At 45.7% G+C, this 24,849-nt stretch overlaps 1 long non-coding RNA gene across 1 annotated transcript; it reads left to right on the forward strand.

Moving 5' to 3' along the window:
• The first annotated feature begins 21,602 nt into the window (after nucleotides 1-21,602).
• Nucleotides 21,603-22,503, forward strand: LOC141095957 (uncharacterized). Its single transcript, XR_012233521.1, has 2 exons — nucleotides 21,603-21,955; nucleotides 22,105-22,503. It is a non-coding gene; the product is annotated as an uncharacterized lncRNA (long non-coding RNA).
• Nucleotides 22,504-24,849: the final 2,346 nt, after the last annotated feature.

A 24,849-nucleotide genomic window follows, 5' to 3' on the forward strand; every position in this document is an offset into this window, starting at 1 on the left:
AAATATTCCCTATTAAATTCATTTTTTGGAAATAAAAAAAAAACAATAAAAGTACACATATTTGGTATCGGCGCGTCCGTAACGACCTGCCCTATAAAACTGTCCCACTAGTTAACCTCTTTAGTGAACCCCTTAAAAAATAAAAATAAAAAATGAAGCAAAAAATAATGATTTATTATCATACTGCCAAACAAAAAGTGCAATAACGCGCGATCAAAAAGACGCATATAAATATCCATAGTACCGCTGAAAACGTCATCTTGTCCCGCAAAAAACGAGCTGCCATACAGCATCATCAGTGAAACAATAAAAAAGTTATAGCTTGCAGAATAAAGCGATGCAAAAATAATTATTTTTTATATAAAATGGTTTTCATTGCATAAAAGCGCTAAAACATCAAAAACGACATAAATGAGGTATCGCTGTAACCGTACTGACCCTAATAATAAAACTGCTTTATAAATTTTGCAGCGCGGGAAACGGTGTAAACGCACCCCCCAAAAGAAATTCATGAAATGCTGGTTTTTGTTCATTCTGCTTCCCAAAAATCGGAATAAAAAGTGATCAAAAGATGTCACGTGCCCGAAAATGATACCAATGAAAACGTCAACTCGTCCCGCAAAAAATAAGACCTCACATGACTCAGTGGGTCAAAATATGGAAAAATTATAGCTCTCAATATGTGGTGATGCAAAAACTATTTTTACAATAAAAAGCGTCTTTTAACGCAGTGGTCCCCAACCTTTTTTGCACCAGGGACCGGTTTCAAGCAAGACCATTCTTCCATGGCCCGGCAGGGCGGGGATGGAGGTGTGTCAGGGGCGGGGCTTTGGTCATAAGGGGGCGGGGCTATGGACACGGTTGTAGTGTAGCAGTGCATACTTATAATTAAATAACATTTATAATGTGACTCAACTCACCATAGGTTTTGAATGAGTACTCCATCACCCCCTTCTCCCCATCATTGCCTTCAACCCATCACCCCCTTCTCCCCATCATTGCCTTCACCCCATCACTCCCCTCTCCCCATCATTGCCTTCACCCCATCACTCCCTTCTCCCCATCATTGCCTTCACCCCATCACTGCTGTCTCCCCATCATTGCCTTCACCCCATCACTCCCTTCTCCCCATCATTGCCTTCACCTCATCACTCCCTTCTCCCCATCACTCCCCTCTCCCCATCATTGCCTTCACCCCATCACTCCCTTCTCCCCATCATTGCCTTCACCCCATCACTGCCGTCTCTCCATCATTGCCTTCACCTCATCACTCCCTTCTCCCCATCACTCCCCTCTCCCCATCATTGCCTTCACCCCATCACTCCCTTCTCCCCATCATTGCCTTCACCCCATCACTGCCGTCTCTCCATCATTGCCTTCACCCCATCACTGCCGTCTCTCCATCATTGCCTTCACCCCATCACTGCCATCTCTCCATCATTGCCTTCACCCCATCACTGCCGTCTCTCCATCATTGCCTTCACCCCATCACTGCCGTCTCTCCATCATTGCCTTCACCCCATCACTGCCGTCTCTCCATCATTGCCTTCACCCCATCACTGCCATCTCTCCATCATTGCCTTCACCCCATCACTGCCGTCTCTCCATCATTGCCTTCACCCCATCACTGCCGTCTCTCCATCATTGCCTTCACCCCATCACTGCTGTCTCCCCATCATTGCCTTCACCCCATCACTGCTGTCTCCCCATCATTGCCTTCACCCCATCACTCCCCTCTCCCCATCATTGCCTTCACCCCATCACTGCCGTCTCTCCATCACTCCCCTCATGGCCTTCTCCTCATGTCCCCATCTCCTCCAGGGCCAGGCTACACAAACACAGACCAACACACATACACACACACACATACACACACACACACATTATATATACATACACACAGACACCACCTCTCTCCTCTCACCTGTCCGCAGCATTGCCCGCGCTTCCTCGCTCTGACACAGCAGCGGCCGCGCTCTCCTCTCTGTGTCAGTCAGACAGGAAGCGCGGGCGGCGGGCAGGAAGCTGGACGCAGTGGACGGGTCCTTTCAGCTCCGCTCCTGCTATTCCCTCTTGCAGGCAGCGGAGCTGCTTGGATCGCTCCCTGGCCGCCGCTACACACGCCGCTAAGAACTGCTGTACGCAGCCCCAGCCCCCGCTATGCCACTGACCGCCCCTGGCTCCCCTTGTGTCTGCGGACCGGCAAGGGCACTGCAGCGGCCCGGTGCTGGGCCGCGGACCGGCGGTTGGGGACCCCTGTTTTAACGTGTGACAGCTGCCAAATATAAAAACCACCACAAATAATAAATCAAACCCCCCGTTATCACCCCCTTAGTTAGGGAAAAATAATAAAATTTAAAAAATGTATTTATTTCCATTTTCCCATTAGGGTGTTTGGAATCTGGGTCATTCTATACATATGCAGCAACCCAGAAGATTCTCACATTTGTCTCCAGAGGCTAAGTCCCTTTTCCCGTCCGTGTGCTCTGCCTATTTTAGCAGCGGTTATTACACCTGCCGCACGGTGGACCCCGGGCGGCGAACACATTTATTTATATTTTTTTAAGCGTGTTCCGCCGCCGTAACATAATACTAGCGCCAGGGTCTGGCTAAAAATGGCGGATCAGCAGCAACTGTTGCAATGCGTGCGACAGCTCGAGGCTCGCTTGACCACCCTTGAGAGGGCTCTCGCAGCTTCGCAAGCCACGGATGCTGCTGTCCAGGCACTTACGGACGCAGTGGGATGTATGTCCATGTCCGCCCTTGCGCCGACAGTTACCCGCCTCCCGTTACCTGAGAAATATTCTGGGGATGGCGCCTCCTGCAGGGGTTTTATCAGCCAGTGCTCGATTCATCTGGAGCTGCTGGCTGCGCAATTCCCTACAGAACTGGCCAGGTGGCCTTTATTATCTCCCTACTGTCGGGCAAGGCGCTGGAATGGGCAACGCCACTTTGGGAGCGTGGTGACCCGGATGTTCGGACCGCGGCTAATCTGCTTACCGCTATCAAGCAGGTGTTTCTTGGTCCACGGGTTACCCACGATACCTCTCTCCAATTGCTGGCCTTGTCTCAAGGATCACTCTCAGCAAGCCAATACGTTGTCCGTTTTCGGACATTGGCGTCTGAGTTAGAGTGGTCTGACAAGGCACTCATCTCAGTTTATTGGAGAGGACTAGCTGAGCATGTGAAGGATGCTCTCTCCACTAGAGAGATCCCTACCACTCTGGAGGAATTAATCGCCATCTCCTCCCGTATTGACTTCCGTTTTTCGGAGCGTGATTTGGAGCGTGCTCACACCAAACGTAGAGGTACTCCGGCTCCCAAATTTTTTGAGCCTTTGGATCTGTCCGAGCCAGAGGTTCTACCCTCCGAGCCCATGGAGGTGTCTCGAACCATTTCGGAGACATGTCCAGCGCAAGAGACCATGTGCGGTTGTCACCATCCGCCTGCTGCTTCTCAGGAAGACAGCGCCCCGCAATGGTCTGATTGCGAATCGGTTGGCGAGACTTTTGTCCCTCCTCGACAGCGGCCTAAAGTTCTCGCGTGGGCTCACGCGCCCAATGCGGATGGCCATCGTGGCTATAAGCAGACCACGAAGTCACTGGCCGGTTCGTATTGGTGGCCACACAGAGCTAGGGATGTAAAGAAATTCATTCGGGCATGCACCCTATGTGCTCGGGATAGCCTTCCCGAACGGAGAGTGGCTACGCCCACCGATCCACGGCGGCCTTCTCCTAAAACTCCCACTGTCTCCCGGGTGTCCCTCCTGAGACCTGGTGATCTGGTCTCCCCCGATACCGTCCGCATCTCCTGGTTTTCAGTTTTACCTACCAGGAGATCAGGCTCGCCTTTTGACGAGTCTGAGACCTGTGCTGCTGTCGGGCACAGGCTGATGGATCGGAGGGTTCAGGGAGGAGGGGGCCCTAGGAGGGGGGGTAATGTTAGGAATCTGGGTCATTCTATACATATGCAGCAACCCAGATTCTCACATTTGTCTCCAGAGGCTAAGTCCTTTTTCCCGTCCGTGTGCTCTGCCTATTTTAGCAGCGGTTATTACACCTGCCGCACGGTGGACCCCGGGCGGCGAACACATTTATTTATATTTTTTTAAGTGTGTTCCGCCGCCGTAACATAGGGTTAGGGTTAGGGCTAGGGCTAGGGTTAGGGCTGAGATTAGGGCTAGGGCTAGGGTTAGGGCTGAGATTAGGGTTAGGGGTGTGTTGGGGTTAGAGTTGGAGTTAGAATTGGGGGGTTTCCACTGTTTGGGCACATCAGGTGCTCTCCAAACACAACATGGCATCTGATCTCAATTCCAGCCAATTCTGCATTGAAAAAGTCAAATGGTGCTCCTTCCCTTCCAAGCTCTGCCATGCGCCCAAACAGTGTTTTACCCCCACATATGGGGTATCAGCCTACTCAGGACAAATTGCAAAACAACTTTTGGGGTCCAATTTCTCCTGTTACCCTTAGGAAAATAATAAATTGGGGGCAAAAATATCATTTTTGTGGAAAAATTATGATTTTTATAATTTTCACGCCCCGACGTTTTAAACTTCTGTGAAGCACTTGGGGGTTCAAAGTGCTCACCACACATCTAGATAAGTTCCTTAGGGAGTCTAGTTTCCAAAATGGTGTCATTTGTGGAAGGTTTCCACTTTTTAGGTACATCAGGGGCTCTCCAAAGGCAATATGACACCCGCAGACCATTCCATCAAAGTCTGCATTCCAAAACGTCACTACTTCCCTTCTGAGCCCCGAAGTGTGCCCATACAGTAGTTTTCCCCCACATATGAGGTATCAGCGTACTCAGGACAAATTGCACAATAACTTTTGCAGTCCAATTTCTCCTGTTACCCTTGGTAAAATAAAAAAAATTGAACCTGAAATATTTTTTTTGTGAAAAAAAGTTAAATGTTCATTTTTTAAAAAAATATTCAAAAAATTCCTGTGAAGCACCTGAAGGGTTAATAAACTTCTTGAACGTGGTTTTGAGCACCTTAAGGGGTGCAGTTTTTAGAATGGTGTCACTTTTGGGTATTTTCTATCATATAGACCCCTCAAAGTGGCTTCAAATGTGATGTGGTCCGTAAAAATAAAATGGTGTTGCAAAAATGAGAAATCGCTGGTTAACTTTTAACCCTTATAACTTCCTAACAAAAAAAAATTTTGGTTCCAAAATTGTGCTAATATAAAGTAAACATGTGGGAAATGTTACTTATTTAGTTTTTTGTGTGCCGTATCTCTGTGATTTCAGGGCATAAAAATTCAAAGTTGGAAAATTGCAAAATTTTCAAAATTTTCGCCAAATTTCCATTTTTTTCACAAATAAACACAAGTTATTTGAATGAAATTTTACCACTTCTCAAACAATATGTCACAAGAAAACAGTGTCAGAATCACCGAGATCCATGGAAGCGTTTCAGAGTTATTACCTCATAAAGGGACAGTGGTCAGAATTGTAAAAATTGGCCCGGGAGTTAACGTGCAAACCACCCTTGGTAGTGAAGAGGTTAAAGAGTAACTGTTGCTTTAAAAAAATTTTCATACATCAATTGTATACATGAAAATAAGAAACTCTAAAATATATCTTATCAGATAAATATATATCTTATAATATATATTTTATATATATTTTTATATTTTTTATTTTTTTTATATATATTTTTAATTTATATTTTTAATATATATCTTATCAGATAAATCTGCTTCTTTCTCCTCCTGGACTGATCATTCAGTCTTATAATTTTACATTGACAGGGGATAAGGAGAACTTGCAGCAGAATGTCTGTGTCTGCCTCTAGCTCCAATTCCTTCCATGGAATTTTAAAAGCACCAACTGTCATCTCCTTTCTCCGTAATGGGGAATTTTTGCTTCTCTGAATACAGATTTTACCCATAAACTAGGGGTGAATAATCAGTCTAGGAGTTGAAAGAAGCAGATTTATCTGATAAGATATATTACAAAGTTGCTTGTTTTCATGTATGCTATTGATTTATGTTATACAATTTAAAATTAAATTTACACTATAAATTCAAGCAGATTTTAACCCTGAAATTTCCTCATCTATTATTGGTGATTTTATTCTTGTTTTTTATTCTACTTTAATAAGGGATCACATAAATCCGCACCCCCCCCCCCAATCATCATACAAGTCTACTCATGTAAAATGGAGATAAATATTCTATTCTTCTGGGACTTGTTGAATTGAGGCTTTGAATATTTTAGTACAGTCAGAGGAGGAACTTTCCTTTGCACAATCACCTGGCAAGTCATGACTTATAATTATACAATCCCCATAGACCTTGCTAATAGCTTGTTTTTCTCCGTCTCTGCAGAATGGCCAGAGCTAGCAGAACATTACGCAGCGCGGCGGGCCCGCAGAGGATTGCAGGGGAAGAAAAGCTGTGCAGCAGCGAGTTATATAAGGCCATACGTTGTCACCGCCTGTGTCTTTCTCTAAAATCACAGCTATTACCAGAATCGTACTGCTCCCCTTAATGTGGAAAGTTCTTTTATGGTGAATTCATTAAAGTCTGCTATATTCTCCACTTTGTAAGCAAGAATGGGCTAACATATAATTATAATAAATATACAGGATGGTTTGCAGAAGCCTAAAATGTAGTTCTTCGCTTTTGTTCACTAGACCAGGCCTTAAAGGGGTTGTCCACTACTCAAAAAAAATGTAAAAGCTCAGTGGCCCAAGGGTGTTAAAAAGTCAATACTTTGCTAGTGGTCCAGTTTAGTTTCTCCCGACTTCTGACCAAAATTTAAGGTGAGTTAAAATATGGCAAAAGTCTCTAGGGCCGATTTTAAAATTTTCTAGATGTGTTTAATCATGACACTTTTGATGTATATTCTATGTATGTACATTTTCTATAAATATTGCTGTCTATTTTATAATTCACTTTTGACCCCATGTTTTTTGTAGGAATTATATACCTCCTCAATCACCATGGCTCCCTCTGGTTCGGGTGACACTCCAGCGATGTCAGAACCTGTTCCCTTGGGATTGCGTGACATTGTTATGTCACGTGAGCCCTGAGGACAATAAGCTGCCACTTCATTCTCACTTTCTTTAGATGAAACTGACATCTGGAAGAAGAGAGAGCTGTTGCTGTTCTCTGTCTTTCTCTGGTTGTAATTTATTGTTAGGTCACGCTAGCCCTAGAAGAGTGAGTGTCAACATCGCTGGAATGACACTCGCACAAGAGTTCAGAAAAGCTGTTATTTTACATAAGAGAAATATGATGATTGAACAGCGGTTGTCCGAGTAGTGGACAACGCCTTTAAACAATCCAAAAAGTACTCATTATTTGGAATTTAAAGGCCTGTTTTAAAGGAGTTCTCTAGGGCCTTAAAATTGGCTAAAGATTTGTCCGGTTGAGGTGTGACCTTTTGATTCATGATGCTCAGTCTAATGAAGGGGCTCTGGTGCTTAAGCGAGTGCCGCATCCCCTTCCTTAGTTACATGGGAAAAGTAGCTCATGGGCTGCAGAACCTGGATTTTCCGGTTGGATCCATTTACTTGAGCTATATATTATGTATAGGATATAACACTTGTATGTAAATCACAATCACTCCATTGTGCTGACTGCCAGAGATCAGAGCACCACAAATAAAAATAATCAAGGATTGACTGTCAAAGTTTAATGGTGAAAGTGAGGCTGAGTCACTTCTCACAGACAAGCCGAGAGTGAGGGTAGTCAAGAAGTCCGAGGTCAAAAGCCAGAAGGGAACATCATAAACAAAGGCAAGAGACAAAGGCATAGTCAGGTAAAAGTTTGAGGTCAAAATACCAGGAGGATAACAGATTAGAGCAAAGGAGCTAGTCAAAACAGATGTCCAGAATGATATCCAAGGTCCAGCAGCAAAAAGATCCACAAGCAGAGCACAAGGCACAGAGAGACAAACCTCACAGAGCTAAATGTATGGCTGCCAGAGATCTAGGACTGACAGCTCAGCTAAGTAGCTGGGTAATCACCTGGGATAAGGAACACCTGAAGACAGCCCAGCACCTCTCAATCTCTGAATGGATGGCCGAGCTGTCAATCAAAACACCGACAGCTCAGTATGCCCCTGCACCAGACTGGACACTCAGCTGTCATTAACTGCATGCCAGATACATTGAGTGATGGAATCATGACAGGGAGGAATGAGTACAATATTTGACTCTTGCAACTACAATTTCTTTTTTGTGTAATTCGAAACAAATCACTTTCATGTGGAATCAATTCTGTCATCTCTAGCCACAAAGGCACTGAGAAAAAAAAATGAATAAAACAAATACATAATCAGAAAATATTTTTTCAATATGCATTGTAAATAATAATAAAATGACATAATCTCCAACCTCTGACATCAGGAATTATACCCTCCTTGTAGGGATTTAATAAATGTAACAAAGTATTTTGACTAGATCTGCAGTATGGCGGTGGAGGGGAGGGAGGAAGAAAGTCTGGTATCCATTTAATCAGTATTTTTCAAGCGTCTGGGAGATTGTATTCTCATAGCTGCGAAACATTGACTTAAAGTAAAATTGACAGAGCTCATAAATCCACTTAGTGTCAGGGACAGAGGACCGTGTCATTCCGCTAGACATCTATGAGGCATATTAGCCTGGACAATTCTTGGATTTCACATAGCTGCTGGTTGCCAAAGACTAAGAATATTAAATGCCTTTATGAAAATCATTACATAAACTTCTTGTATCATACAAGCATTGATTAATATGCCACTATTATATTTAAGGGTTCTGAGGTGCTATAAAACATCGCTGTTATTTCAGGTGACTTTTCAAAAAGGCTGTTGTGTGTGTACATCAGGAATATGACTATTACATGACTTCTATCCTTCATTTTTCACAATTTTTATCACCCTCTTCCAGGCTGTATCTCTAATTTTCAGTCCTCTACAAGCTAGTGAGTATCATAGAATCATAGAATCGTAGAGTTGGAAGGGACCTCCTGGGTCATCTGGTCCAACCCCCCGCTCAAAGCAGGCTTCGCTAAATCATCCCAGACAGATATCTGTCCAGCCTCTGTTTGAAGACTTCTATTGAAGGAGAACTCACCGCCTCTCGTGGCAGCCTGTTCCACTCATTGATCACCCTAACTGTCAAAAAGTTTTTTCTAATATCCAATCTGTGTCTCCTCCCATTCAGTTTCATCCCATTGCTTCTAGTCTTTCCTTGTGCAAATAAGAATAAAGATGATCCTTCTGCAATGTGACAGCCCTTGAGATATTTGTAGACAGCTATTAAGTCTCCTCTCAGTCTTCTCTTTTGCAGGCTAAACATTACCAAATCCTGCAACCTTTCCTCATAAGACAGGGTTTGCAGACCGGTCACCATTCTGGTCGCTCTTTTCTGAACTTGCTCCAGTTTGTTGATGTCTTTTTTAAAATGTGGCGCCCAAAACTGGACACAGTATTCCAGATGAGGTCTGACCAAAGAGGAGTAGAGGGCAATAATGACTTCACGTGATCTAGACTGTATGCTTCTGTTAATACATCCTAGAATTGCATTTGCCTTTTTTGCTGCTGCATCACACTGTTGACTCATATTCAGTCTGTGATCTATTAGTATACCCAAGTCTTTTTCACACATGCTGTTGCTTAGCCCTATTCCTCCCATTCTGTATATGCTTTTTTCATTTTCATTGCCCAGATGTAGTACTTTGCATTTTTCCCTGTTTAAAACCATTCTGTTAGTTGCTGCCCACTGCTCCAGTGTATTTATATCTTTTTGAATCTTCTCTCTCTCTTCTCTAGTATTAGCTATCCCTCCTAGCTTTGTGTCATCAGCAAATTTAATCAGTTTACCCTCAATTCCTTCATCTAAATCGTTGATAAAGATGTTGAACAATACAGGGCCCAGGACAGAGTAGACACTAGCTGTGTGGGAGTGTATATGGAAATCATGGCACCCTATAGCAAAAGTCCTGATTGCAGCCCCCTATTACTATTGCTCTCAAAAATGCTCTTGACACAGTATGATACCCCTACAATGAATTACCGTACACAAATTACCCTACACATAGTATGATGACCCGAGTGCCCCGAGCAAAATATGATGCCTTTACAGTGCCCTCTACACAGCATAATAAGCACAGTATAATGCCACCCACCATCCCCCAACATGGTATAATAACCCCCATACTCCCCCACACGGCATGATGTCCCCATGGCACAGGCTGAATGATGGAACAGGAAGCAGATACCGTTGAAATTGAGACACTGGGTGGGGGTGGGCAGAGCAGCTCAGCACCAGGTTTCACCAATTCACAGGCTCCATAGGGTATGTGGTCTGTCGTTATTAGGTGTAAACCACTGCTCTGACCCTATGTAGCACATTGTTACACCCAGTCCCCGTCCTGGCGCTGCGTCCAGGTTTGCCGCTCTTACACCTGGCCCCTGTCCTGGCGCTGCATACAGGCCTGCCGCTGCTCTCCTTTCTGGGCACTCACCTCGAGCTTCTCCTACTGCTGCTCAGCATTCTGTCCTCCATCCTGCCTCCTCCTCCTGGTGTCCTGTGAGGAGATCTGTAACTAAGACTATTAGGGCATGCACACCCGCTTTCTTGCCTTCTTAAAGGGGCGGCATGCATTATTCAAAAAATGCAATCAATCAATGGCAGCGCACTGGCTGCTATTTCTGGCCTCTACTCCATAGGGAGAGCGCCGGAGCAGCGAGTATCTATCATTGCTACATCCGGTTCTCATGATAACCTGTCTGGTCTGCACTGCATCTGCAGTCTCTGTGCATTGTCTAATGCTCTCTGCTTCCACAGCATATCAGTATCCTGTGTTACCTGGTTATATCAGCAACCATCTGGGCCTAAGCCATCCCATTCTGCCTACAGCCATCCGAGTCCAAGGACTGTGTGAAGGTCACTGGAACCGACTCCTTACCAACTAACCGGATCCAGGACCCAGCGCATTATGGACTCTGCTGTAACTTTTGTTATCCCTTTTGGTCCCGCTGGGACAGCTGCCACGTGTTCGGGGTCTAACTGGAGGTAGCACCTGTGTCCTCCGGGTATTCCATTCTGGCCCTGCCTGAGGGGCTTTACTACGGGTACCCGGGAATCACTAGTCACGCCCCCTTCGGAGCCCCCCGGACCGTGGTCCCAAGGTTTCACTTAAAAAATAAAAACGAATGTGAACTTTACCATCTCTGCCTCCGCTTCCATTCGTTACAGATTGCTTCAGCCATGGAATCCGTTGGACCTCAGAGGCCTCCGACGTTGGAGTTGTGCCAAGAGGTGACCCGTTTAAGAGATCAACAGGATAAGATCATGATGTATCTACGTAACCTCTCCACCCGCATGGATTCTCTGCAGAACCCGGCTGCTCCTGATTCACCTAGCAACACCCAGGTAACTGCTGTCATGACAAGCAAGGGCCCCCACCTGGCGGCTCCTACCCGCTTCCATGGTGATCCCACTCAGTGTCGGGGTTTTCTCAATCAGTGTACCCTACACTTCGAAATATTGGGGCATATGTTTGCTTCTGACTTTGCCAAAGTGGGTTTCATTATGTCACATCTAGCAGGAGAGGCTCTCGCCTGGCTGAATTCGTTATGGGAGAGAGGAGACCCGCTGGTTAATGATCTTCAATCTTTCCTAGAAACTTTTCGCAGGACCTTTGATGAACCTGGCCGGGTCACGTCGACCGCTTCTGCCCTGCTTCGCTTACTCCAAGGAACCCTCACGGTGGCTCAGTATGCTGTTCAGTTCCGCACCCTCTCGTCTGAGTTATCTTGGAACAATGAGGCCTTGCTGGCTACCTTCTGGGAGGGCCTATCTGGAAAAATTAAGGATGAGCTGGTGGGACGGGACAGGCCTACCACCTTGGATGACCTGATTTCCTTGGCAACCCGGATTGACCTGCGTTTTCAGGAGCATTCCATGGAGATTAAGCGTTACTGGAGGTCCTACCACCTGGACTCTAATTCTTCCAAGACGTCTACCTCATCCTCTTCTCCCGAAGCTATGGAGGTAGATAGAGTAAGTCTGGCCAGCCACTGCCAGGAGGCGCATCGCAAAAACGGAAGCTGTCTGTACTGTGGTAGTTCCGAACACCTGATCCGCTCCAGTCCAAAGAAGTCGGAAAACTCCTGTGCCTAGGCTCGGTAGGAGAGGCCACCCTAGGTAGAGAACGTTCCTCTCCTTCGTTGCAGATCTCAGTCTCCGTGACCTGCGGAGCAATAAAATTTTCTGGACTCTGTCTGTTGGACTCCGGAGCCGCCGGAAGCTTTATCCAGCAGATGCTTGTGGATCGCTACCACTTACCAGTTCAGGCTCTTCCCAACCCATTGCGGGTAACCACTGTCAATGGCCAGCCTCTGACCGAACCCGTCCAGTTCCAGACTGAGACAAGGGAACTCCGCGTAGGTCATATGCATTCTGAAAGAATCCGTTTTTATGTGTACCCTGGTTTGTCTCACCCCTTGCTTCTAGGTTTGCCTCGGTTTCAGAAACATGAACCAGTCCTTAATTGGAGAACAGGCGAAATTCTACGTTGGGGAGATTCCTGCTCGGACCATTGTTTAACCCGGATTGAACCAGCTTCACCCCCGGTCCAACCTGCTACCCTGCCTGGATTACCATCCGCTTACTGGTCCTTCTCGGATGTCTTCGGGAAAAAGGAGGCTGAAAAACTTCCTCCCCACAGGTCGTATAACTGTCCAATAGACCTTCTTCCTGGAACATCTCCTCCCCGTGGGAGAGTTTACCCTCTTTCCCAGGCAGAGACTCAGGCTATGTCGGACTACATCCAGGAGAACTTGGCCAGAGGGTTTATCCGAAAATCATAGTCACCGGCAGGAACAGGCTTCTCCTTCGTGAAGAAAAAGGACGGATCCCTGCAGCCCTGTATCGACTACCGTGGACTGAACCAGATCACGGTAAAAAACAGGTACCCTTTGCCTTTAATTTCAGAACTGTTAGACCGTCTCCAAGGGGCCAGGATCTTCACCAAGCTGGATCTCAGAGGGACTTACAATTTGATCTGAATCAGAGATGGAGACGAATGGAAAACAGCCTTCAACACTCGTGATGGCCACTACGAGTACCTGGTAATGCCATTTGGTCTAAGCAATGCTCCCACTGTTTTCCAAGAGTTCGTCAATGACATTTTCAGGGATCTGCTTTACACCTGTGTTGTTGTCTACCTAGACGACATTCTGATTTTTTCTACTGAGTTGGTCTCGCATCGCAGACAAGTACGCCTGGTCTTACAGAGGCTCAGGGAGAACAGACTGTACGCCAAGTTTGGAAAGTGCCTCTTTGAACAATCCTCTTTGCCTTTCCTCGGTTATATTGTTTCCTCCACAGGATTAAAAATGGATCCAGAGAAGTTATCGGCTGTACTCAAGTGGCCTCGTCCGTCTGGGTTGAAGGAAATACAGCGATTCCTGGGCTTCGCCAACTACTACAGGCAATTCATTCCTAACTTCTCCACCCGAGTGGCGCCCATCTCAGCTCTAACCCGGAAAGGTACAAATCCAAAGGATTGGCCTCCTGAGGCTGAGGAGGCCTTTGTTTCTCTCAAAAAGGCCTTTGCTGTCGCACCTGTTCTTCATCGTCCTAACTCCAATGAACAATTTTCTCTTGAGGTCGATGCCTCTTCAGTAGGTGCGGGAGCTGTACTAACCCAGAAATCGTCCTCCGGGCGAATGCATTCCTGTGTTTTTTTTCCAAGGTTTTTCTACCGCAGAGAGGCGTTATTCCGTTGGAGATCGGGAATTGTTGGCTATCAAATTGGCTCTGCAAGAGTGGAGGCATCTTCTAGAAGGAGCTTTCATCAGGTAGTCGCATACACCGATCACAAAAACCTTGCTTACCCCCAAACTGCACAAAGGCTGAATTCTCATCAAGCCCACTGGGCTTTGTTTTTTGCTCGTTTTAACTTTGTTTTTCATTTTCGCCCAGCGGACAAAAATGTCAAAGCAGAAGCACTTTCCAGAGCCTTTCTACCTCCTGATCAAGAAGAAGAACCGCAGCACATCATTGAACCCTCAAGGTTAGTCGCGGTCGCTTCTATTGATCTTGCCCGGCTGCCTCCCGGGAAGACTTTCGTGTCAGCTTCTGAGCGTACTCGTGTCCTTCGGTGTGGTCACTCGTCCAAGTTGGCTGGTCACGCCGGCCACAGAAAGACTCTGCAACTCATCTCCCGGTACTACTGGTGGCCTGCCATGGCTAAAGACATTCTGGAGTACGTCACAGCCTGTCCTTCCTGTGCTCGTAACAAGACGGCCAAGCATCTACCCGCAGGTAGGCTTCAGCCTCTTCCAATTCCGTCCGCCCCCTGGCAGCATATCGCGATGGACTTCATCACAGATCTCCTGATCTCGTCTGGCTGTTCTGTGGTGTGGGTAGTGGTGGATCGCTTCTCTAAAATGGCTCACTCCGTTCCACTACCCGGTCTTCCAACTGCTCCTGAGTTGGCGGAAATGTTCATCCGGCACATCTTCCGTCTCCATAGTTTCCCTCTCCACATCATGTCCGACAGAGGAGTCCAGTTCACCTCAAGATTCTGGAGAGCAGTTTGTAAACTGGTAAGAATTGAACTGGATATTTCCTCAGCATACCATCCCCAGTCCAATGGACAAGTGGAGCGGACAAATCAAATCCTGGCTGGATTCCTGCGTCACTTTGTCAACGCCCATCATGACGACTGGGTAGACTTATTGCCATGGGCCGAATTTTCTTACAACAATCAAGTAAGTGAATCTTCTGGAAAGTCTCCCTTTCAGATTGTCTTCGGATTGCAAACCGGAATACCTCTTCCCATCTCCGGATCATCTGGCGTTCCAGCTGCCGATACTTTCTCCGAAGATTTTTCTAAGGTCTGGAGGGATACCAAAACCGCTCTGGAGAAAGCCTCCCAGTGTATGAAAAAGCATGCGGACAAGAGACGTTTGGATGCGCCTATCTTTCATCCCACAGACAAGGTATGCCTCTCTTCTAAGTACATCCGGTTAAAAATGCCATCCTACAAATTGGGTCCCCGGTTCATTGGACCATTTGAGATCTTGAGACAGATCAATCCAGTCTCGTACAAGCTGAAGTTGCCCACTTCCCTACATGTGCCTAACTCCTTTCATGTTTCTCTCCTCAAATCAGTAGTTTTGAGTCCCTTCTCTAAGGATCCGGGTACCACTCCTGACCCTGTCTCGGAGGAGGATATTTTTGAGGTAAAACATATCCTAGCCGTAAAAAAGTAAGGGCTAAGACCTACTACCTGGTGGACTGGAAGGGTTTTGGTCCTGAGGAGAGATCTTGGGAGCCTAGGGCGAACATCCAGGCTCCTCTTCTTCTTAAACGGTTCTACGCAGGCTTGAAGAAGAGAGGGTGTAAAGAGGGGGATACTGTTACAGCCGGTCCCCGTCCTGGCGCTGCGCCCAGGTCTGCCGCTGTTACACCTGGCCCCCATCCTGGTGCTGCGTCCAGGCCTGCCACTGCTCGCCGTTCTGGGCACTCACCTCGAGCCTCTCATGCTGCTGCTCAGCATTCTGTCCTCCCTCCTGCCTCCTCCTCCTGGTGTTCTGTGAGGAGATCTGTAACTAAGGCTATTAGGGCACGCCCACCCGCTCTCTTGCCTTCTTAAAGGGGCGGCGTGCATTATTCAAAAAATGCAATCAACCAATGGCAGCGCACTGGCTGCTATTTCTGGCCTCTCCTCCATAGGGAGAGCGCCGGAGCAGCGAGTATCTATCATTGCTACATCCGGTTCTCATGCTAACCTGTCTGGTCTGCACTGCATCTGCAGTCTCTGTGCATTGTCTAATGCTCTCTGTTTCCACAGCATATCAGTTTCCTGTGTTACCTGGTTGTATCAGCAACCATCTGGGCCTAAGCCATCCCGTTCCGCCTACAGCCATCCGAGTCCAAGGACTGTGTGAAGGTCACTGGAACCGACTCCTTACCAACTAACCGGATCCAGGACCCAGCGCATTATGGACTCTGCTGTAACTTTTGTTATCCCTTTTGGTCCCGCTGGGACAGCTGTCACATGTACGGGGTCTAACTGGAGGTAGCACCTGTGTCCTCCGGGTATTCCATTCTGGCCCTGCCTGAGGGGTTTTACTACGGGTACCCGGGGCTCATTAGTCACGCCCCCTTCGGAGCCCCCCGGACCGTGGTCCCGAGGTTCCACTTAAAAAATAAAAACGAATGTGAACTTCACCATCTCTGCCTCCGCTTCCATTCGTTACACACATGTTCAGATGCAGCATGGAGGACATTATACAACATTACTTAGCACTGTAGCTGTGAATCCAGCTCTGGAATGAGATGATACAAGGACTACAAATCGTTTTGTTTTTTTTATCTCTCTGCTTCTCTCTATCTTCTGCTCTCTTCTTCCTCAGCTCCATTCCCTTTGTAAAACTTCAATAGGCAGCTGTAATCTGATCCCGCAGTGAGTTGCAATCCATCATGTTTTAAACAGAATGGATTTATTATTTAAGTATATAATAAATTCCTCCAAAGGAAAGGGGGAAGGGAAGGAAAAAGAGTGGCTTAAAATGGAAAAAAATAAGCTGATGTCTCTGATACATTACAGAGTTTCCAATATTTGCTCTTATTGTTGATCTATGCAAGAGTTGGAACAATAGTGACCATTTAAGTAAACAGTTAACCTTTATATACTTACAGGTTATCATTTCTAACAGAACATTTGGTAATATATCAATATCAATCAGTAGATTCGGGTTCCAGTACCATCTCTATGCTGATGACACTCAATTATACACTTCTCCTGACATCACGCCTGCCTTTTTGGAAAACACCAGTGATTGTCTTACCGCTATCTCTAACATCATGTCCTCCCTCTATCTGAAGCTGAACCTGTCAAAAACTGAACTCATGTTTCCTCCTCTACTAACCTACCTATGCCCGACATTGCCATTTCTGTGTGTGGTTCCACCATTACTCCACAACAACATGCCCGCTGTCTTGGGGTCATACGTGATTCCGAGTTTTCATTCACCCCCCACATCCGATCACTGGCTCGCTCGTTATCTGCACCTCAAAAACATTTCTAGAATTCGACCCTTTCTTACTTTCGACTCTGCAAAAACTCTTACTGTTTCTCTTATTCTTTCTCGTCTGGACGATTGTAACTCTCTTCTAATCGGTCTCCCTCTTACCAAACTCTCTCCTCTCCAATCCTTCCTGAATGCTGCAGCTAGGATCATATATCTCACCAATCGTTACACTGATGCCTCTACCTTGTGCCAGTCCTTACACTGGCTACCTATCCACTCCAAAATTCAGAATAACCTTATTACCCCCACCCACAAAGCACTCCATGGCTCAGCAGCACCCTACATCTCCTCCTTCGTCTCAGTCTACCACCCTGCCCGTGCCCTCTAGTTCTGCTGATGACCTGAGGTTAGCATCCTCAATAATCAGAACCTCCCACTCCCGTCTCCAAGACTTTTCACGTGCCGCGCCGATTCTTTGGAAAGCACTACTCAGGTTAATATGATTAATCCTCAATCCCCACAGTTTTAAGTGTGCCCTGAAAACGCATTTGTTTAGACTGGCCTACTGCATCAAAGCATTAACCTAAATATCCCTGTGTGGCTCATTCAAAATTGTTACAAAATTGTATTCTGTGCCCCCAAATTGTTATTTAGTGTCAGATAATTAGTTTTGTATCCAGTAAACAATAATAGTAGCAAAGCACAAAGACATAAATGAGGTGAGTGCTTGTCACCCGCTCCGATAGAAATATATAAATATAGAGAACCCTCGTAATCCAGCACAGGGCATACATACACCCCGGAATAAAGGAGCCAGAAGTCTTCTACATCTGATTATTTCTTATCACAAAACTGGCCTGTGATGATCCCAGATTTCAGTTATTATCAGTGTTACGGGAACAGTTTTACCAATAATCTATGTGTTTATCCAGATTATCACTTAGATTAATAGTGAGGAAAACATACACAGTGATTTGATGTTGACCGACTACAAGTCACACAATATAATATTTCTAGAGGCATTACTTAATGCTTCTATCACATTTTTAATACTAATGTCTATCTATCTATCTATATACAGGTGCTTCTCACAAAATTAGAATATCATCAAAAATTTAATTTATTTCAGTTCTTCAATACAAAAATGGAAACTCATATATTATATAGAGTCATTACACACAGAGTGATCTATTTCAGGTGTTTATTTATGTTAATGTTGATGATTATGGCTTACAGCCAGTGAAAACCCAAAAGTCATTATCTCGGTAAATTACAATACTTTATAACACCAGCTTGTTGGCCTACTGAAATATATATTCAGTAAATGCACTCAGTACTTGGTCGGGGCTCCTTTTGCATCAATTACTGCATCAATGCGGCGTGGCATGGAGGCGATCAGCCTGTGGCACTGCTGAGGGGTTATGGAAGCCCAGGTTGCTTTGATAGCAGCCTTCAGCTCATCTGCATTGTTGGGTCTGGTGTCTCATCTTCCTCTTGACAAAACCACATAGATTCTCTATGGGATTAAGGTCAGGTGAGTTTACTGGCCAATCAAGCACAGTGATACTGTTGTTTTTAAACCAGGTATTGGTACTTTTTGGCAGTGTGGACAGGTGCCAAGTCCTGCTGGAGAATGACATTTCCATCTCCAAAAAGCTTGTCGGCAGAGGGAAGCGTGAAGTGCTCTAAAATTTCCTGGTAGACGGCTGCGCTGACTTTGGTCTTTATAAAACACAGTGGACCTACACCAGCAGATGACATGGCTCCCCAAACCATCACTGATTGTGGAAACTTCACAGTAGACCTCTAGCAGCTTGGATTGTGGCCTCTCCTCTCTTCCTCCAGATGTGGAAACTTCACAGTAGACCTCCAGCAGCTTGGATTGTGGCCTCTCCTCTCTTCCTCCAGACTCTGGGACCTTGATTTCCAAATGAAATGCAAAATTTACTTTTATCTGAAAACAACACCTTGGACCACTGAGCAGCAGTCCAGTTCTTTTTCTCCTTGGCCCAGGTAAGACCCTTCTGGCGTTGTCTATTGGTCATGAGTGGCTGACACAAGGAATGCGACACTTGTAGCCCATGTCCTGGATACGTCTGTGTGTGGCGGCTCTTGAAACAATGACTCCAGCAGAAGTCCACTCCTTGTGGAATCTCCCCCACATTTTTGAATGGCCTTTTCTTAACAATCCTTTCAAGGCTGTGGTTATCCTGGTTGCTTGTTCGCCTTTTTCTACCACTCATTTTCCTTCCACTCCACTTTCCATTAATATGCTTGGATACAGCACTCTGTGAACAGCCAGCTTCTTTAGCAATGACCTTTCATGGCTTACCCTCATTGTGGAGTGCGTCAATGACTGCCTTCTGGACATCTGTCAAGTCAGCAGTCTTCCCCATGATTGTGGAGCTACTGAAACAGACTAAGGGACCTTTCTAAACGCTTAGGAAGTCTTTGCAGATGTTTTTGTTAATTATTCTAATTTACTGAGATAATGACTTTTGGGTTTTCATTGGCTGTAAGCCATAATCATCATTAACAGAAATAAACACGTGACATAGCTCTTTCTGTGTGTAATGACTCTATATACTATATGAGTTTCACTTTTTGTATGGAAGAACTGAAATAAATTAACTTTTTGATAATATTATAATTTTGTGAGAAGCACCTGTATCTTCTTTGTAGCCTCAGGCATGTTTTCCATGCAGAGGCGTATCTAGGCTTTCTGGCACCCGGGGCAAGAATTTGTTTTGGCGCCCCCCCCCCCAAGTACATATGCGACTTGCACACTTAGCCATGTACCCACGAGCTGCTCTCCCTAATGCTCTCGATGTTCAGTAAAAAACTGAAAGCAGGATGAGATGCTCGTTGTCACAAGACCATAACTTTGAAAATCGCATATGAGTGAGGTGTCCATGTGATGACACTGGAACCTGCAGAGCTGAATCCTGACATTGCAGCTTCTGAATTCTCACAATGAATGCACCTGCACACTTTTAGGATTCTCCTTTGCCGATGTACAGTCAGCACAGCACAAGTATGTGATTTATATACTTCTGGCCACATTCCGACTAAACGTGTCCGGCCTCGCTCCGTTCATTTTCATTGAGTGACGCCACGCATGTCTAGTCAGCATGTGACCGTATGTATGTAAATTACCGGCACGAGAGAATCCTGACAGCGTTCAGTGAGCACTGTGAGAATTCAGAAGTCTGCAGTCACATAGAATGACAGCAGACTCATCACCGACCTGGACAACCCCTTTAATGTTCCTAACATAAATAAAAATAAGAGAATAAGTCAGTGTCACAAATATTATTTACATCCAGGTACCTTATAGATGACTTAGTCTCTGGAGTCGTCCTCCTTCTTTTCTTCTTCTTGTCCAGACCCCATGATGAGTTTTCTCATCCACATCTCGTCTCTGCAGACTTCCATCTTCTCCGGTCTTCTGCAGCAAATCTCCACACGATGCCCTTAAAGATAGACGTGTCATTATAATGCTCCTGAATAAAAATACCTGCAATATACTGTCTCCTCACACTGTTCCCCTCCCTCCTCATACTTTCTCCTCTAACATCCCACCTGTTCACTATACTGTCTCCTCATATATTTACCCCCACACTCTCTATACTGTCTGCTCACACATTCCCCTGACTCCCCATACTGTGTCTGCACACATCCCATCACCCTCACTCCCCATACTGTGTCCACATACATTTTTCCCATCGCTACTCATACTGTGTCCACATACATTTACCCGTTCACACCCCTTACTGTCTGCACCCATCCCCCATACTGTTTCCTCATACATGCCCTCACATACATATTCTTCATTGTGTCCTCAAATCTCCCCACACATTAAATCCCCCCACTCCAAATCCCCCATCCCCAAGTCGCCACACACATTAAGTACCCCCCATCCCTGCTCCAAATCCCCCCACACATTAAATCCCTCATCCCCACTCCAAATCCCTCACACACAATAAATAACCCCCCATCCCCACTCCAAATCCCCCCACACATTAAGTATCCCCCATCCCCACTCAATAACCCCCGTCCCTACTCCCAAATCCCCCCACACATTATGTACCCCCCACACATTAAACCCTATTGCCACTCATTAACCCCCCACACATTAACCCCCATCTCCACTCATTAACCCCCATCCCCACATTAACCCCCATATCCACATTAACCCCCACATATTAACCCCCATCTCCACTCATTAACCCCTCCACTCATTAACCCCCATCCCCACATTAACCCCCACACATTAACCCCTATCTCCACTCATTAACCCCCCACACATTAACCCCATCCCCACTCATTTACCCCATTCCCACATTAACCCCCATCTCCACTCATTAACCCCCATCCCCACATTAACCCCCATCTCCACTCATTAACCCTCTACACATTAATCCCCCCCCACTCATTAACCCCCATCCCCACATTAAGCCCCCATCTCCACTCATGAACACCCCCCATCTCCCATCTTCGGTGGTTCTTCAGCTCCACAGAGGAGCACACTTACCACCAGAGTTCGCTCTGAGCGCCGGGGAGTGACGTCAGCAGCGTGATCACATGACCTGATCACGCTGCTGACGTCGCTCTGACCGGGCGCTCTGGTCAGAGCTTCAATTGTACTGGCGTCTGTATAGACACCAAGTACAACAATTGCTGCCTGGGAGCCGGCGCGGCCTCCTTCTCTGCGTCGGCTGTCAGCTTGACAACTGACACAGAGAACAGCCGACACACAGGACGGGGGGCGGCAGAACGCAGCCGCCGGGGGGAGACACTGCAGACCGCTGCTTTGCGGCCCGACTGCGCCCCCCTGCTGACTGCGCCCAGGGCAACTGCCCCGGCTGCCCCCCCCTGGATACGCCCCTGTTTCCATGTCTGATGCACCTGCAGTGGTCCCAGAATTTGTGCTCATGGACTGAACTAAGTTACATTGTGCTTCAGGTACTTTTTGCATTAGATATGCTTTGATATTTTTTTGAAATTATAAAGCCCTTTCTATGGTTCATATGTATCGTCTTCCATCAAGTTTACGTCACGTGAATCATGTTATGCTCAGTCGGTAAATCTATCCTTTTCTTTCTTGTCCCCAGGCGTTGACCACGGACATATATGAATATCAGCTGCAAGTCACAATCCCTTCCAGCCGTCAACCATGCAAGAATCCCACTGTTGTACCAGGACAAACCACATGTGACAACTGGTTTCTATAACAGGTGCGGCCATTGAAGACTACAGTGTAATTCCGCATTGTGTGCCAAGTCATGCAAGGATCTTAACTCCTTCCTTCTGGAAGAGACCGGCCATAAATCACCACGGTGTTTCATGTTGTCCTGTTATTGCTGTGCAATGTCAAGTAAAATCCTTGTAACAGTCACTTCCCAACTTTCACTTACTTTCCACAGTTAGAAGTTAGAGGTCTCCTTGTTGTGAACAAGAAAAAATTGTCATGACCAACAAAAATAATAAAAATTGAAGATTTTTTGCTCCTTCACAGGTGCAGTTCTTTACATGACTGTGTACGGTTAAAAAATAGTACAGGGAAAAAAAATTAATTTTATTGTGACCAACTGAAGAACAGCGTCAATTAGATTTATTTTTAACACATGCAGTCTTTCTCACTAAGTCTGTTGTACCTGTCTCCCCCAAAACAGATTAAAACTGCTTTTGGTGCACCTACCATTCTAATATGTCCGTGAACTTTCCCTGATTATCATTCTCTATAACTTACCATTCATTTTTTTTTCAGTACATGATTTGACTTCATCAGCATTATGCCAGCACATTAGGTATTGGACCCTTCTTTGCATTCTGCCAGCACATTAGGTATTGGACCCTTCTTTGCATTCTGCCAGCACATTAGGTATTGGACCCTTCTTTGCATTCTGCCAGCACATTAGGTGTTGGAACCTTCTTTGCATTCTGCCAGCACATTAGGTGTTGGAACCTTCTTTGCATTCTGCCAGCACATTAGGTGTTGGAACCTTCTTTGCATTCTGCCAGCACATTAGGTGTTGGAACCTTCTTTTCATTCTGCCAGCACATTAGGTGTTGGAACCTTCTTTGCATCGCTTCTCAACATGCATTACTCCTTGAGTGATTTACAAAGTTGTTAAAAAGATCGATCTAATGGTCTTTTCAAATTTGAATTGTGGTTCTCGTTTACTACACGAGCAATAACACATTGCTAGATGCGTCACACAAAGGGTACGACTGGTATCCAACCAAACTCACTGAGTGTTGTCCTCTAGGTTTTCCTGCCATTCCCTTTAATTTTATGGCAAATTACAATTATATTGGTTAAATCTGGGACTGTTTACTCCACATACCGACGTATAAGATTTAGGTAGAGGCAATGTTGTTGTGAGTCATGTTCATCAGTGAAATATGCATGGATCTAGTGTCGGTCTGGGGTGGCAAAGGCCCACTAGTAACAATGACTTGGGGGCCAACTGTCCAGCTAAATGCAAATATTACATTTCCCTCTTTCACAAAATTTACATCTGCTTGTATATAAAAATAAACTAGGTACTTTGTATGAGTGGATGATGTGATCCTGTTTTTGTCTGCACAAAGTGAATGAATGTATTTTTCAGCTATTGCTCATGATTGGGATAAGTGGCTTACTCCTGCAGAGGGGCCCACTGGAGGATTCTCCTGTTCTCCTGTGAGCCAGTCCACGCCTGTAGATGAGGACTACATCAGGAGGGGATCAGATCTTATTGGTAACGTATGGGTGCTATTCCATTTTATATTAAAGGAACATTAAAGAGAGTCTATTAGCAGAAAATGACTATACAAGCCAAGCACAGGTTCTCAATGCTGTCTAGGTGTTGCCAAACAGTTCAGTGCAACTTCCCACCTGCTGGTTTTCCATGGCTCTCCACCCTGTTCTTCCTTGATTGACAGCTCTGGGTTTCAGAAGCCAGAAAAGGGTGGAAACAGATGAGAGCAGGTAGTAAGGTTGGTAAGTAGTGATGAGAGGACGTGCTCGGGTAAGGCGTTATCTGAGCATGCTCGGGTGCTAACCGAGTAACCTCGGCGTGCTTGAAAAATATGTTTGAGTCCCCGCCGCTGCATTTCTCGTAGCTTTTCGACAGTCACAAATGCAGGGATTGTTTAACAAACAGGCAATCCCTTCATGTGTTGTGCCTGTCATGCCGGGATGCAGTTGCGGGGACTCGGACATATTTTTCGAGCACGCCGAGGTTACTCGGTTAGCACCCGAGCATGCTCAGATAACACCTTATCCATGCCCATTCGCTCATTACTATTGGCAAATTCTCAGTGCAAGAAAATGATTTTAGGTCTGGTAAACCATGGTCCATTAGCACTCTGTGACCCTTCCACCAGTCCAGTATTGAGACTCTTCTCTCACAAGCACATTTATTGTACTTTAAGAAAATACTTATACCTTGTCATTTGGCTCTTTTTTTCTGCTTTTTGCTGAAATCCAACATAAAATTTGTTAAAAAAAGGTAATATTTTTTAAACTTATCACTTTTATGCTGTTTTTGCCTGTGATTTTATTACTTTAGACCTAAATCTTTCCTTAACCTTCATATTATTGCTTGTTTGTTTATTGACAGGGGATTTTTTTTTTAATTTTATCACCCTCTGGGTCACATTTTCTCTTCTCACAAAATTATAAGTGAGAGAAGAGAGTGCAGCACATGATTGTGAGCTTCGATGCTGCCTATGCAAAGTTCAGAAGTCAAAATGAGTGTGTCATTGGCTGCTGCATTTTGGCTCCTGACTAAGCAAAGTGCAGCAGCCAATCATTAAGTCACCTCGACCTCTGCGCTCTGCTTAGTGGCAGTGTCAGGAGGTGGCATGGA

Source organism: Dendrobates tinctorius, unplaced genomic scaffold, assembly GCF_039654945.1.
Source record: "Dendrobates tinctorius isolate UK_male_01 unplaced genomic scaffold, ASM3965494v1 ptg000070l, whole genome shotgun sequence".
NCBI lineage: Eukaryota > Metazoa > Chordata > Amphibia > Anura > Dendrobatidae > Dendrobates > Dendrobates tinctorius.